Source organism: Rhinolophus sinicus, linkage group LG01 (genome assembly GCF_036562045.2).
Source record: "Rhinolophus sinicus isolate RSC01 linkage group LG01, ASM3656204v1, whole genome shotgun sequence".
Taxonomy (NCBI): Eukaryota; Metazoa; Chordata; class Mammalia; order Chiroptera; family Rhinolophidae; genus Rhinolophus; species Rhinolophus sinicus.
Genome location: NC_133751.1, coordinates 73,445,602 through 73,461,919, shown reverse-complemented (window position 1 = coordinate 73,461,919; position 16,318 = coordinate 73,445,602). Strand labels below are relative to the sequence as shown.

At 35.4% G+C, this 16,318-nt stretch overlaps 1 protein-coding gene across 29 annotated transcripts in view; it reads left to right on the top strand.

Moving 5' to 3' along the window:
* Window positions 1-16,318, top strand: part of BBX (BBX high mobility group box domain containing) — a 245,408-nt gene that overhangs the window by 4,034 nt on the left and 225,056 nt on the right. Inside the window, exon 3 of one of the 29 annotated variants that reach the window (XM_074332301.1) lies at window positions 11,067-11,178. The exons of the other annotated variants lie outside the window; for them this stretch is intronic. The gene's annotated coding sequence lies outside the window, so the exon portion shown is untranslated. The remainder of the gene's footprint in view (window positions 1-11,066; window positions 11,179-16,318) is intronic. 29 annotated transcript variants of the gene reach the window in all.

Below are 16,318 nucleotides of genomic sequence, written 5' to 3'. Positions count from 1 at the left end.
AATCCATTAAGTGCCTTTTTCAGGTATATGTCTCCCAAATGGAAAATCCGTGAAATAATGTATGTGACAGCAAGTGCCTGAAGCATTTCTCTGTGAGAAGTAATGGTCTAGGTGAAAACTGAGAATTTGTAGAACATTCGAGAGCATCACTGTGAGCCCAAACTGCAGAAAACCAACTTGAAATTTTGCCCCTTCATTGTAAGGAACTCCTCAGGTACTCTTAAGTTGCTGATATGTTAAGAAAACTGGTTGTACTAAATTGTGTAAATCAGCTGTGGTACCTTGTGATAATACCATAGTGAAGATGGAGATGGTATTTTCTGAATGAAAATGGACTTGGACTCAGTTTTCCATAAAAGAAAAAGAAAAGGGAACTTGTTGATTGTTTCCTGGCCTGCTGGGATATTGTGTGTATTACTAAAAGGTCATCTAAGTATTAAGAGCAATTGAGTTTGAAGACCAGGCCTTTCTGGTAGTTTCCATATGGTAGCAAAATATACTTGGACATTGCTGAGAACCTTAGATGAGATGTAATATAAACTCTGTGTCCAACATCTTTTATGGAATGTAAATATCACATTATTTCAGATAGTTGGGATAACCTCTTAATATGTCACATACATAACAGGCCAACTGGAGTGGTCAGACTGAGATGGTTCTGTAAGATGAATTTAGTGCACACCGAAATATGTGGATTTCATGTCTTTGATTTTTTTTTTTTTAAAGCTTGTTTGCAAGAGAAGTTTTTCATTTTTGAACATATGGCAAGAGTATTCAAAGTGCATTCCTGATTACTAAAGAACACCACATTTAAACATATGAGGCACATTATTTTGTTCACTGGAGCAAACTTTTAATGTTAGTTCTTTCCCCATGGAAATATATTTGACCATTCAAAATTTAAAATGGGAATCTATAATTTCCAGAATAAAAGTGATCTGATGAGCTCTTGCATTTCTTTGAGATATCAAATAACAGCTTCATTAAAACAATATTTTCAAGAACAGTCTTGGTCTTTGAAGTCAGAGTAGCTTTTATAGTATAAAACTTATGGTAGTACTCTGAAAGAGGCACCCTGACAATGAATTACTAGTTATTTGCATCTAAAATGTATATATTAGACTTGAGGCCTAATTATCAAAATAAGAATTTAGAAGAAGGTTTTGCTTCTACATTGCCAAGAATTTCCAAACTTCACTTTTTATTACTCTGCATATCTCTATTAAGTTCTGGAACTGAAGCCTTATTTTGTATTTCACATTTAATGCTAACTATTGAAAAAGGGAGTTCATGTACATCTATGTTGGTTTTTAGTGCTATATATTTGGAGGTACTCTGACAGTTTTAAGAAGAATCTTCCTCTAGAAACTTAGATATTAACAAAAATTTGCAAGTTTGTTAGCTTCCTTTTTTTAATCCACCTTGATCTCCCTATCCAAATTTAAAAAAGAGAAAAGTTCTGGGTTTAAGAGTTTGTGAGATAGCACTGCTTTTAGCATACATATAGCTCTGCTATACAACCTGAAAAATATATGCACCTTTGACCTTATATACCTGATCTTTATACTTAATCCATTGAGACAGGAGAACTGAATTTAGAACATAGCTTTGAGTGGTGAAAGCTAGGATAAACATGTAATTATGGTTTGTTTGTGCTGTAAGTAACTGTGTAATTGATAAGGTTTTTTTGTATGTACCCTGTTTCGCCGAAAATAAGACCTAGCCGGACCATCAGCTCTAATGCGTCTTTTGGAGCAAAACTTAATATAAGACTCGAATTATGTTATATTATGTTATATTATATTATATTATAAGACTCGGTCTTATATAATAGTAAAATAAGACTGGATCTTATATTAATTTTTGCTCCGAAAGGCGCATTAGAGCCAATGGTCCGACTAGGTCTTATTTACAGGGAAACACGGTAGTTAAAAAAAAGAAACAAAAGTCTTAAAATAATGTGGCGCAACTCATAAAAATCTAACTTGGCAGCTAAAGTATTTATAAAGCCATGTTTTTCAGTAAAATTACACACATAATTTTTAATTATTAATCACCAGCTAACATACTTAAAGTTTACATTTGCCTACATTTCATAAAGAGCATGGGTAAAGCAAGGGCCATATTTGACAGGATCTTACCAAGAGTATCAATTATTTTAATATTAGAAATCTTTAATAGAAGTAATAAAGACTTCACAGCTAAACCTTATTAAAAAACTTTTTGAAAATAGCCTCATTACAGGCATGCCTGTTTTTGCTGAACTAAAGGAAATCCCTGAAATTATTACTCTTACAAAAGTGCAGAAATGTTTAATATTGTGACATTTAAATGTTCTAAATTACTAAATTTAGGCAATTAATTTGGCATGTTGCATCACCACCAGTGTGGCATACCTATATTTTACGATTTAAACTTAAGCAAGTGCTTAACTTAAGACGGGTTTCTTGAACTTGTCTGAAGTCCACCTCGTTTTTTTAACATTTTATCACTAAGGGCACCTTTTAAAATAGGTCTGAGTGGTATCCTGTATTTTTATTCAGCTTCATTTCACTATGAAGTGAAAACGAACCCAATTTATAGAAACATTGCAATTTCACGACTTCATTTTTATCACCTGTCCCATGTAGGTAAATCAGAGGCAGGTGGTCCTCAGGCTACACTTGAAGAAACACTGCTCAGAAGGGAATAAGGACTAAGGCTAGAGACTGAGTGAAATTTCTTTGCTCTTGAAGATTCTGTGACTGTTATTTAATCAGTGGGTTTGTACTACCTCAAGGGCAGTCATCACACACTGTGTCGAATCGTAGAGATTTCTATATTTTAAGTCATACCTGAAGAAAGCACTTTTTGAGTACAGCTTCACTCAACATTCATATGTGTTCATATTATTCCTTAGAAGGGAATCACAGGTCCTTGAAACGTCAGGACACTGTAAAGATACACCCAGAAAATCCTCGGGTATTAATGGGGATTGTTTTCATTTTTTTTTTCTCTCAAAGAAAAAAGATAAGGTGAGAATTAAAATAAGTGGCAGTTATACAATGGAAATGCAAAGGAAGGCAAGCCAGTAACGAATTCTATCTAAAAGTATATGTAAATAGAGAGAAGCTGGAAGACTAAGGGAATGAAAGGCTTAAAGGATTAAACATAGACCATGAAGCATTGAAACACCTACCAAAGTATAAACTTAATACGTTAAAATATGTGAATCAGTTCAAGGATCTAGATAGTGAAATAACTTCAAGTATAAAATACAAAGTAAAAATAAGAATGAGTTGTATTTTATGAAATCTTAGAAAAATAAAAAATGTAAAATATTGATTAAATAATTAAACCAATAGTTAAACATGGCCCTTGGATGAAAAGATCTGGGACTAAATAAGTTCCTGGAATGTGATAACTGAGATCCTAAAAAGGACATGAGAAGGTTGGATTTTATCCATTAATTATTCCATAGGAGGGAATCATTAAATACAAGATCAATAATTTATTTCAAAGCAGAAATAAGAATGAGGACAAAAATTGTTTAAAATAGCTGTATTTCTTAAATGGTTTTTATTGAGACATATGATAAAAAATACCTTTTATATACCAATCCACATATAAAAACTGAAATGAGAGTTTTCTGAAACAGTAGTAAGAGCAGTGCCCTCTGACATTTTTCTCTAATCCTATAAATCTAATCTGATCCAAATTATTTTACTAAAAAATAAATACATGGTATCATTCACTAACTTGATTTTTATGACTTATAGTTTGAAAAACACCAATGTGGAGTGCTTGCTAATTAGGCTCCATCCCCAAATAATCTGATTCAGTGTTTCTGGGCTAGGGCCTAGGAATCTGCATTTCAACTAGCATTGCAGGTGATTCTAAAGCAGGTGTGAGGTCCTCTGACATACTGAGAAACTGCTATAAGGGACATATGGCTAAAGAGTGAATGGGAGTCAGGCACTGAATGTGGGGTTAGAGTTCATTGATTGCTGAGGTCTCTTCCAGCTTCAAGATTCCCGGGCAGTATTTCAGTCAGCATTTCCCAATACTGAGAGGAGCCTCATTGCCCTCTGTAGATATTCCTATAGTGGCAGGTATAGTACAAGGAGCAGAGTCTTCGCAGACAAAGAGCCCTGGGTCCCATTCCTGCTGCCTCTGTTGCCTGCTAGCTGAGGGACATGGAGCATGTATGTCACTTCAGAATAAACTCCCATTCTCCTATGTGCAAAAGGGCATATTAATATTCACCATGTAACAGACTGAAAATCACAGATAATTATGTCTGTAATGACCCTTATCCACAGTTAGCACTCAATGTATAGTATAAGTTTGTATAGTTGCATCTCACTTCACCCCAATTCCCAGTAAGTTTGAAATTTCTCAAAGCTATGCCTTTTAATTTTTGTTTCCCCTAAAGTAATTCTCAACCCTGGTATCATGAAACACTGGTATGTTTTTAACTGGACATGAGATGCTGGACAAGTAATTTGTTACTAGAGGAAATAATAATAACAACCAGAAAGGGGGAAAAAAATAGCTGAGGCGTGCCACCATTTAGTACAGTGTGTCTTCCGGTTTGGGGAATGAGTTTCCCACCTCTTTAAAAAGGCATAGCACAGGGAAAGGTGAACAACTTTTTTCGTATTTCATAGTGGTTAGTTGACAGCACTGGGCATTCTCTCTGGTGACGGATAGATCTTGGAATGTTTTAGAGTATTCTCAAACTTTCTTCACCAAGACACTTGGGACTGATGTTTACACATGAGGACTTAACGATTTCCCTGGTTATAGACATAGGTAAATTATATGGTAAGTTTTATACTTAGTTCACAGTGTGAGAAAGCCACTTTTCCTGTCAAGTGTGAGAAAGCCACTTTTCCTGTCAAGAAAGTGTGTCAGAATACAAGCAAGAATCATGTTATCATAATGAAAATCTTGAATGTACCCTTTCCCCCCACACACACACATAAAATCTTTTATAAACTGTGATACTTTATTTGTAACTAATTACTTGGGGCACTCCTCACAACCAATTAAAACTTACGGTGTCAGGAAAGAGGATTGAGAAGCATTACATCCAGAGTGCGTAACAAATTGCATTGCACAGAATAGACACTTAAATAGAAAAGAGGGGCAAAAGCGAAGGAGAAGATGAATGGGAGATACACCACATCCCTGAAATCTCAAAGAATGGGAAAACGGAAAGCTAGGGAAAATGCAACATGTCAAGTGCGATACATGTAGCGTCAGGGTTCCCAAACACTACTACTGTCTTACTTAAACACTCATTATCTCTAACATGCACTTATTTTTAAGTAGTCTTAACATGCATCTAATTTATTTGAATATCTTAAAATGAAATAATTTTGCATTTCCCAATTTTTTAGGTTATATTTGCCAGGAACATCTTTCTACTTTGCTAAATTTTAGTTGACTGCTTTTCCATCTCCAATAAATTAATAAGCTGTATATATTTTTTAAATGTCTTTGTACTTTGATGTGTAGTGGCATTGGGTATACATTCATAATCCTTTATCTAAAAAATCTCTGAAGACCTGAAAGCTTTTTTTTTTTTGCCTCCAAAAGTTTGGCACCAAAACTCATTTGACCTCAACTGTCATGGGGCCTGTTTAAAGTAGTTTTAAAGCCCACTTAGAGTATGCACATACTTTGCTATAGAAATAGTAATATGTTTGATTCCTAGATCTAGCTAGGAATGTTATATAATATATGCTATATGCTCTCTCTGACCTTTTTAAGATCCACAAAAATCTGAAGCATACCTGGACCAAAGGGTTCAAATAAGGGATCGTGATTCTATTGTACTAACTTTCTTAGTCCACAGAGTGACATTGTCTGGTATTCCTACCCATTTAACTAAAAATCTTTTACTAATTTTGATCACCGATCATCTGAACATTTTGAGTTCATTGCGAGCTGGCGAATCATAGACAGTATCTTACCATTATATATTAACTCAGTAAAACTGCCTATCCTTTGGAACCCTATGGCTTCATATAAAAGGGTGGAAACAAAATGGTAATAATATAGTTGATATTATTTGTACCACTAAGTTGAATTGAGTGAAAGGCTTGTGTCCCTGGGTAAGGAAAGCTTAAAACACACACATACCTGTTAGTTGAACCTCATATATCTGTCACTGTGATTCTTTTGTTGTTGTTGTAATTGTTAGTTTTATTAAATAAACACACACACACACACACACACACTGAAGTCTATATAACATTTGAAATGTTTACCGTGTTGAACGTTTCTTACACAGCTGAACAAAATTTAGGCTACTTTCATAATGGCTTAGTGTTGTGAGAGGTTTCATGAAGGGGTTATATGTCCTTTATTTTCCCATTTGCACTTTTCTTAGCCTATTTCAGAAAAGAAAAAAATAGAAAATGTTTTCTGTAAATTTAGTCTACTCTCAGGTGAGAATGTTTTTCGGTTGTATTGTATTGCAGAGGTTCTAAGTACCTTTATTTTCAATCATTAACTATGAAATGCTAAGTTAAGATCTTGCCTTTGTACTTTTAATTTCCTATATATAAAACCACCATAAAAAAGACAAAAAGTTTGAATGTGAGGAGGAGTCTATATGACACTCTCTAGCAATAAAATAATAGCTGATCTGATCTACTGTTATGGTTAGACTTAAATCAGTCGTCATTTCGTCTAGACTGAAACTGTTAAATAACTACAGAAAAATTTTCTTCTTTCATTATTTATTGATTGACTACATTCTTTGGTGTAGGAAAGCCACCAATTGAGTAATTCAGAGGGACTCTTATTAGCAATGCTGATTTCTTTTAATATTAAAAAATGCTGAGTTGTTTTTCAGCTTTTGGTGTATCTCTCAAAACTCACCCAAGTGTAGAGTTAGCATTGACTGCAAAGGGAATGTGGTGGAGCATGGAACAAAATGAGAAAATAATTCTCTCATCTAGCTGTCAAACTTTGATTATCTTTGGAGTTACTGAAGTTATAATTCTTTTCTCTGTCTCCCTCCCTCCTTTCCTCCTACCCCCTCCTTTCCTTTCTTCCCTTCTCCTTCTCTCCTTCTAGCTTGTCTTTCTTTCTTTCTATCCATCCATCCATCTCTTTCTATCTCTATATCCATCTAATCTCTTTTTCTCTCTCAACCTTTTATTGTATGCAGTAATGTGCATCTGTGATATTGCCTACAAATGTTTGAGAATGGGAATATGGAGTTGAACTTTTTTTTTTTTACCATTATTTTAAAGATTTTTTTTTTTGTAGTTTCTGAGGTCTTTTAGTATTTATCACTACTCATGAAGTTGATGATATATAAGTTTGAGACTTACACTATTCCCTACATGTGAGAGTAAATTAGTAAGTGATTCTGGGGAGCCGTTAGCAGGGCTATGTCAAGTAAAGTCACCTGTTGTTTTTATGAAATAAGTTGCAGTAAACTCCTTATTCAATCATTTTTGGGTTTTAGGGTAATAGACTGATTACACAGTTTCATTTATATTTAAGGGAACATTGAAAGCAGTTTTTAGCAGAGTTTCCCAAATAGTATTTTACTTTGGGAGGAAGAGAGAAAGATAATTTGGACTGAGGGCCTCCTTATGAAAGCACAAGTTTTATTTTCTCTATTTTTCACAAAAACTTTCTGATGAGGTAACCCTATTCTAATGACAAGGAAACACAGCCTCAAGTTTAGTAACTTGTCTGAGAGTAACACCAGTAGCAAGGGCTGTGCAGTGCTTAGAACGCCTGGTTGTGGTTCCTCACGCTTCCTGGGCTTTTTCTGTATTTACCCGACTTTAATGGGCCACATACCTAGGGGTTAGAAATGGAAGGTTTGGGCCAGCTTCCGGCCAAGAATTGTCCCTAATATTTCTTTCCCCCAAGAGAAGTCTTCATTTTGAAGTGATAGAGCTGGAATGCAGTACTCTCTGTCACTCTTAAGGGAGTTAGGTGGGAAAGTCGCTGAGCTGGAGCCTGTCGTCAGTGAGGTTACAGAGACTAAACCAGCCCAAAATGTAGTTTATAAATTGACATTTAGTGAACTTTCTTTTTGGTTGGTGTATTTAGTATAGGCGTGTCTAATAACAAGAGTTATTGTTTTTTATTTTTTTACTCTCGTACATCAGTAGTAATTATTTATTCTTACATGAGGGATTGAGTTTTCCTGGCTGAGTATTCTGTGATGTTTTTACTCTGGTACTTTTTAATGCTTAAATCGGTGAATATATTTTACTAAAGGAATTTAGCAACATAACATGAATATTGTTATAAAATAGTTTTCTGACATTTGCTTTGAAAATGAATTCATTTTAGTGGAAAAATTAATAAGCAGATTCATGAACTTCATTTGGTCTGATGACCAAACATGAATTAGATATAGGTTCAGTCAAACCAGTTTTTGAAGTGGTTTATGGGTACTTCTGATTTATTTTACCTGAGAAATTTATTTGTGCTATGATAAGTAGAAGACATTTTAAAATTAAGTATTTGTGTACAAGTACCAAACCATTTAGAAAATACAAAGTAATATGTTGCTTTTTTGTACTAAGAGCCCTTTTCATCTGAAATTAACTTCTTTTATCTTTGCAAATTCAGCAAAGTCAGAACCTAATTCAGATATAGAAGATCAAAAGTTTGTCATTCCTTTTTAATGGCTTTTATTTTTCCCTGATATATGAAACATAGAAATAGGGTATTTTTCTATTTTGGCAAAGTAGCTTTTGTGGATGATAATCTTATTAAGAGTGTGCGCTTGCATTGTTTTAGCTGAATGATGCTTTACCAATGGTGCCGGGCTTCCATTTCTTGTGGCTCATCCCCTTACAATAAACCACTTCTACACTGTTCTCACTGAAGTAGCTTGGTAAACTGAAACATAAATTTTATGGCATCTGACACCTTTCTTTCAACTTGTTTTCTTGGGTCATATTCAAAAATATTTTGCATATTAAATAATTTGGTCCAGTGTTGGTGACGTTACGGTAACAAAAACTATTATCAATTTAATTCAGCCTTCATCGATTGAGTACCTATGGCATGTTGATGCTGATTTATAGTTTTGAGGATAAAAAGATGAATATGGAACAGCCCTTGTCCTCAAAGCAAATGTGTTACTGGCTGGGAAAGTCCACTAGATGTAAATGTCTATCGTGTAACTTATTCTGTGCTAATTGTTCTAACAGATATGGCATAAAATAGTACTGAGTAAATACCACTGAAAAGCTGGCTAATTCCGACATAGGAGCTGGACACTAAAATATGGGGGGTTTTGTTGCTGTGGCCCTGTGTTTGTCCTGATTGTCATTAAGGTTGTAAAACTAATTTGGTCCAGGCACTAGAGTGGATTTTAAAAATTAGATTTATAACTCTAATTTGGCTTTTATTTAAATATTAGTGCATCCTTTTGGCCCTTGGTCTATTTAAAAAGCCACTGACTTATTTTAAATAAAATTTTCAATTTATATTAAAAAGTTGTATTTCAGTCAAATATTTAAGACTTTATTTTTCCTTTTTTTATTTATTGGTATTGATGTCACAATCTGTAATGATAACACTTTTGAAGTAAAGAGAAGTGACACCTTTTAAATTTATTTTTCCTTTTTTTATTTATTGCTATTAATGTCACAATCTGTAATGACAACACTTGAAGTGAAGTGTTTGAGGATTCCACATATACCAAATCATGTTAAAAGCATACTGAACAGAATAATAAGTTTGAATAGACATCCAAACATGCCAATAAAAATACTATAAACTATTATAGTCAACACTTTTACTTAAAGTACATTAGTTAGGAGTATAGTAATAAGACTTTGCCCAATTAAACCACACAACATGAGATTCTAAAGAGGTAAAAATGTACTTTTCTATATAATCCATGAGAGATTATAGATTGATGGAATCATTAGACATAGTTTTTAAATCAGCTTTCACGTTTTACAGGATGTTTTCAGCCTGCATTTACAACTGTGGTTGTCTCATGCCTTGGTTAGCGGTGGTTTACAGGCACCCATGAGTTTGGTTGCCTTTTATGCTTAGTGATCTGGGTTCTGGTCTGTGGATTCTCCTTTAACTTGATCAAACTTTCAGTATCACTTCTTTTAATCATGACTTTTGGTTTATTACACCTCAGACAGAATGTCTGCCTTTTCACCCAGTTTTAGTTGTAGCCCTCTTTTGACTGATCCTTCCTGGATATCAGCCCAGTTTAGATTAAAACTTTGTTTCTAAAATATGGTGCTCCGTGTTCCGCCCTGGGTGCTTGAATAACAAACAAATACATTCATAAGCAAAAATCATAAAGATGCTGATCAGTGAAAATATTTCTTCATAAGCTCACAACATTGCTAATGACCCTAACAATTACACTAAAGCAGCAAAGAGGAATACAGACGCACAGAATAACAACTTGTGAGTCTTTCTTCCATTCTCTGTGTTGGGGCTCTTTGGCATCATGGAAGTAACAGCCACTCAGATCTCTTTTTTGCCAGTCCTCATGGCAATCGTGCACTTTATAAGTTTTGTGGACAGACGTGCGTTCTCATCTGATTTGATGCTATCCATTCTCAGTTGTCCCACGGAACATGTTCAGATTTGTTGTAAGGCCAGGGTTTTGTTTTATTTTAGTAATGTTCCACAATACAGCCTCTGCATGAAGAATGCAAGTCCATCCAGAAGTCTTCTATAGCTTGAAAGGTCTTGAGGAGTGGTATCACACGTGGCACAGAGTTACACGTGTGAGGACCTGGTCTCACACATATAGTGATAAGTTTACTGCATGAGAAGCTGTGCTAGTGAATTGGTTGTTAGGAAGTGGATTAACTTCCCTTTAGTTTTTTAAATTGACCATATATGTCATTTCTGACATACCTTTCAAATACAGCTAAATGGCCTTAAGAATTAGGGTGATCAGTACTTTTCTTCATTAAAGATGTTTTGCTGAAAAGTTCTGACTTAATTAGTTTTTCAAACTTAACTGTGTATTATTATTGACAAATTATAATTTCAGGATGCTTTGTGTGTATTTCTAAATGACCTTCAATTAGTAATGGCTACTGATTTTACAGATTGAAGTTTTGCGGTTCCCAGCTTCCTATATTAGGTAATCAATGTAAAGTATACATAAGGGAGCTGCATAAAGGAATACAGCACTGATCATTTTATGAAGATCCATCTTTGGTAAGCAAATGATCATCTTCTATAATATCATATCTATTTGGTAATTCCAGGTTCTATATATTGAATTGTCTTTATTTTATGCAATATGTGTTTGTTGAGTATAAAGCTGAATTAGGAATTCTGGGGCTTGCAGAATAAAAATATAATAGCTCTGGCCTCAGGATGTTATTAGTATAGTAATGACACATACCGTATATACCACGTGTGGAAAAGAAGGTAAAGATGCTATGATATCCATGGGACACAGGGATGATGAGCATAGGGTGATGTAGGAAACAGGTGAGAGCAGATTGGAATGGACCTGAACTTTGGTCGTATCGCTTAATGTTTCGGCATTGTTACAAAATGCTTGCTTGAATCTACCAAAGAGAAAAATGAACCTGGTGGAAAGCCCAGGCTAACCCCACCTGGGCCAAACAGTTCATTCCAAATGTGTCATCATCAAGCCAACGCAATCTGGACTTCTTAAAGGCTGCCGTATCCCCCTCAGTAAAAGAATTTGAGCGGGTATCCTTGATATGTGTGCATTTATTTATAAATTATATATACTGAGCTATTAATATAGTATGCTATATAAATAGCTTAGAAATAAAAAAGACACTGAATACAAAGAAAAACTCTAATATTTTCTTACCTACTCCAGTGTGCTATGCCTTATTTATGTTTTATGGTTTGAGAACCCCACGTTGGACACCGTAGTTCAAAATTGGGCAGTGTCACATCAAGTTTAGATAAGTTCCATTAGATCAGTGACTTTGTTTTGCTCACTGCTGTACCTCGGATGTGGAGAAAGCACACCCACCTTAACTGCTTAGCGCTAGAAGTGATACCACTTTCACTAATATTCTGTTGGTGAAATGGTAGAAGCTCAATAGATACGATTGAATGAATAGGCAGAATGAGGCTGGTTAGTAAGGACAAGGAGAGTCTAGCTCAGCATGAGGGATCTAGTAAAAATAGAGGCAATTATTGTTCATTGCTGTGTCTCCCGTGCCTATACAAGTGCCTGCCACCTAGTAGGAACTCAATAAAGATTGAGTCGACTGAGTAGTGGTGTGGACAGTGTGTGGCTCAGCGTGAGGGATCCGGCAGAGTCCACAGATCCATGGGCCTGAAAAGGTAAATTCCAGGAAGTTCCATAAAGTAGGACAGAGTATGGAGCTAGACTAGCTATAGGGAGGCAGAAATTGAGAGCTGCTGCTGCTGCTGCTGCTGCTGCTGGTGGTAGTGGCGGCACAGTGTTAGTACTAAGAACATCTGGGAGGAATGGCTTTGGTGACCTCAGATCTTCAAAAATGTGATCTTAAGCAGTAGGATCTGGATTTTACTCGTCTTTGTATCCATAATGCCTGGGACATAGTATAGTAGGTGTCTAATTAATTTTTGTTGAATTACTGTGTTTATTCTATGTACCGGGTGTAGGAGGCTCTGTGTATACAGGAATGGATCAGTGTCAAGATCAGAGGCCTGTAAATGAATCCTTCCCTGATTGAAGCAAAGCCAGTGATTCTGGGATTACCTCATACACAGATATGTTTTTAAGCCTTGGCGGTGTTGCCTGCACAGAGATACTCTAGTGACCACAACTGCCAAATCACATTTAGTTGTTTATTTAAAGTTCATTATTAACATACTTTTATTGACATATTATCTATCAATAAAGAAAATGGAGTTTACGATAGAGTTATTGCTTATATGCTGTCTATTCTATACCTTCTTCCCCATCACTAAAGCTGGGATATGTTCTGGATCACCACAATGTATACTATTACAATTAGGACCGAATTTATTTACAAATAAATGAGACAAGGTAGTTTGCATTTTCTCTCTTCTTTTCGGAGTTTTCTTATTCAGACTTCCTCTTTAAGAGGTGATGAACATTCTAGTTTTGTGGTCATAAAATAAACCTGTCATGCACTTTATTGAGTGTTGTCAGAGTTGGGGAGAAAAAAAACATTTCCTCCCTGAGAACTTATGGCATTAGCTCTGTCCTTTAGAAGGTGGCCAGACGAAGGCATCCTTTTTGGCTCAGTCACATCGGTCAAGACAGGTACCCCCTTCCCCTCTCTACATTTCAGTCTCATTTAGGACATGTTTATTTAAAGCAGTTTCACATCTGCACAATTAATAAATTAGTGTGCTCTAATTTGCATTTCTGATGTCTCGTAGTAAATATAGGAAGTTCCCCTTTGTCCTTACAAAAACAGTTGAGTCTGCCCAGGCTTCCTAGAGGTGGATAAAAATTTCTTCATAGAGCCCTCCTTTATCTTTAGCAGGGTCTCATCATTAAGTCATCAAATCTTTATTGCAAGACTGTCACCCTTAAAGGCACAGTAGGAACGTATCTTGCACTTAACTGTTGCAGTCTAGAGTTTACACTGATTTCACTGACATCTTATTTGCTCCTTAAAACCACTCTGTGAGGCCGGTAGTAAGGTATCATTATTTTCATTTTGCGGATGAGGAAATAGGCTCAGTGTTGTTGAGTGGGTTTGACCCAGGTCACCGAGTTTGCAGTGGCTCCCATGAGACCAGAACCCAGTATTCTGGCCAGAGAGCTGCCCACTGTGATGCGCAGAATTTATCTTATTTCAACAAAAATTTGTGTTTTTTTTTTTTTCTTTCACAACATTTTCAATCTGATAAGTTATTGTAACTACCTGGAACAGCAGTGGAGTTATTGTAAATACCTGGAACAGCAGTGGCGTAGGCAATATGATAGTTTAATTGTTCATGCCCGGTAGCATATAAAAGTATCATTGAAATGGGCCTTACATTTCTGGTGTACCTAAATGTATTTGTGTATTTAGATCATGTGTATCTCGGATGACATGCAATGACTGTCCATTTGACTTAACTTTTTTGGAGCTTGTGATGGAAAATTGAATGCATAGGAACCACACACTGACAAAGAAGTTCTTTGAAGTGTTTATTAGGATTCTTAAGTGATCTTTAGATTATGTATTAGGGCCATTTTTTTTCCTGTGAGACATACTTCTGAAATTGTAATGAAAATTGGAAAATAGGAATTGATACCTAGATATTTGAGCTACACCCATTTCTGGAACACATTCATATTATAAATTTGATATTAACTGGTATTTAAAAAAAACTGTAGGCAAGTGCAACAGTTTTTCTTTTTAAATTTAAAAGACATTTAATGTGGCACTTTGTAGAAAATGAACATTTCACAGGCCAGTTAGAGAATTCAATATAGCACTTCTGCCAACTAGAAAAGAGAAGATATTTCTATCCAAAAATTACTATGGGATCAATTCAATTAATGTTTTACATAGGAGAAAAGTTTTATTTGTCAGGATTAATCTCAAAGTTCCCCAAGAGTAAAGAGGCTAGTAATTATTTTACTGTGGGAGAATGATAAAAGATTGATTGCATTAGATCTCCAAAACTTTTTTTTTATTTAAAAGATTTACGGTCTAACCCCAAAGCAATTTATTTAGAATATTTTTTAATAGATTGCCTTTACTTCAATTTAATTTTTATAATTTGTTTTTGAATATTTATACCAACTTTTGGACACGGTGTAGTAGGAATGGCTATAGAAGAGGTTTGTTGAAGAATTGCAATTTGAAGAAAAGCCAGAGCATGTGTTTTTTTGGAGAAGGCATATAAAGATGGAAGGAGTTAGAAATTGTGAACTTTTTCTTTATTTTGGAGTATGAAAATAAAAGTCATGAGCATACATGAAAATCCTCAAATTTTTAAGCAGTTACATAAACTCTGAATTTAGTGGTTCCTCTCTTTCTACCTGGAAAGAGCCTGTGAGGAAGGAATTATCTCCATTTTAGGTGGGGGAACTGAGCCTCGGGCTCAGCAGCTTACCCAAGGTCATTCTTTGGTACGTGGTGGAGCTGGCGTCCCCTTTCAGCTCATTCTGTCTGAGGAGGCACTGCTTCTGCTCACTCACTCACTGCCTTATCCTGCCTCTCGTGCTGCCCGCCTGGCATTTGTGTCACTCTGTAGTGCCATGTACCTGTCTTGATTCCTATTGAATTGTAACACTGAGGGTTGAAAGCCCAGCCTTCTGGCTCAGGATAAAAGTACTTTTTCTGCTTTTCTGTGTTGTCATGCCGATCATCATGTACACAGTTGCTCATTGATGACTATTTCTTGAATCATTCTAATTATATGGTAAACTTTTAAACTTAAGGTGAATTTTATAAAGTATCTTAGGAGATCATGATTAAAAAAAATAATTGTGCCACCACATAAAAAAGAAAACAGTTTTGGAATGTTGATAACTTACATCCCAAGAGAATAGAATTTAGCTCCAAAAGGGATATTGCAGATGATTTTGAAGTAGTACAATCCATCATTTTAAATTTGAAGAAAGCGAGTCCCAGATTAAGAAACTAGGACCCAGGCCATGTGAGTGGCAGGGTTCGAACCAAGATGTGAGGCTTCTGGTTTGGTGTTTTGCTATGGAAAGCTGCTTAGCTCCAAAATGATGTGAAAATAATTTTAGTCAATTGATGGCACCATTTCACAGCAGGAATATGTAACATTTTTGTGTTGTTTATAAATGGTTGAAAAGATGAAAGAACTAAAACGTTTTGTTAGAATAAAGCTATATGTACTACATCATACATAATTAACTTTGAAATCATTTTATTATCTTACTGGTTGACTTCGAATTTGTTTAGTAGTATAACAGTTTTGGTAGCTCACAGATAATAAGTGGAAACATGGCTTTCCAGTAGTTCCCTGAGTCCTGTGAAAACAAGAGGAGGAATTTGCAAAACAATAACACATTGTTAAAAGCCATGTCCGTTTATCAAATGTCCTTAAGTTTATTACACTCTTGTTTTAGGAAAAGCAGCTCCTTCTAACCATAAGCGAAAGAACCTTTAACGTTTCTAGGGCTGTTCGATTTTGTTCTAGCCATCCAAGTATAAACTGCTTAAGAACTGTTGATCAGGCGAAAGAAGTTTGTAAAACCCTGTTGTGAGAGTGATTTCACTGATTTGTGTGCCTGGACGCCTCATGGTGGCCTCGGTAAGAAACTGCTGTAATGAAACCTAGTGACTACATACCTTGGAATTGACTGAATCCACTCAAATGGATGTGGACTAAACATTAGTGAGTTAAGACCCCAGATATTTTCAAGGTTAGTATTTTT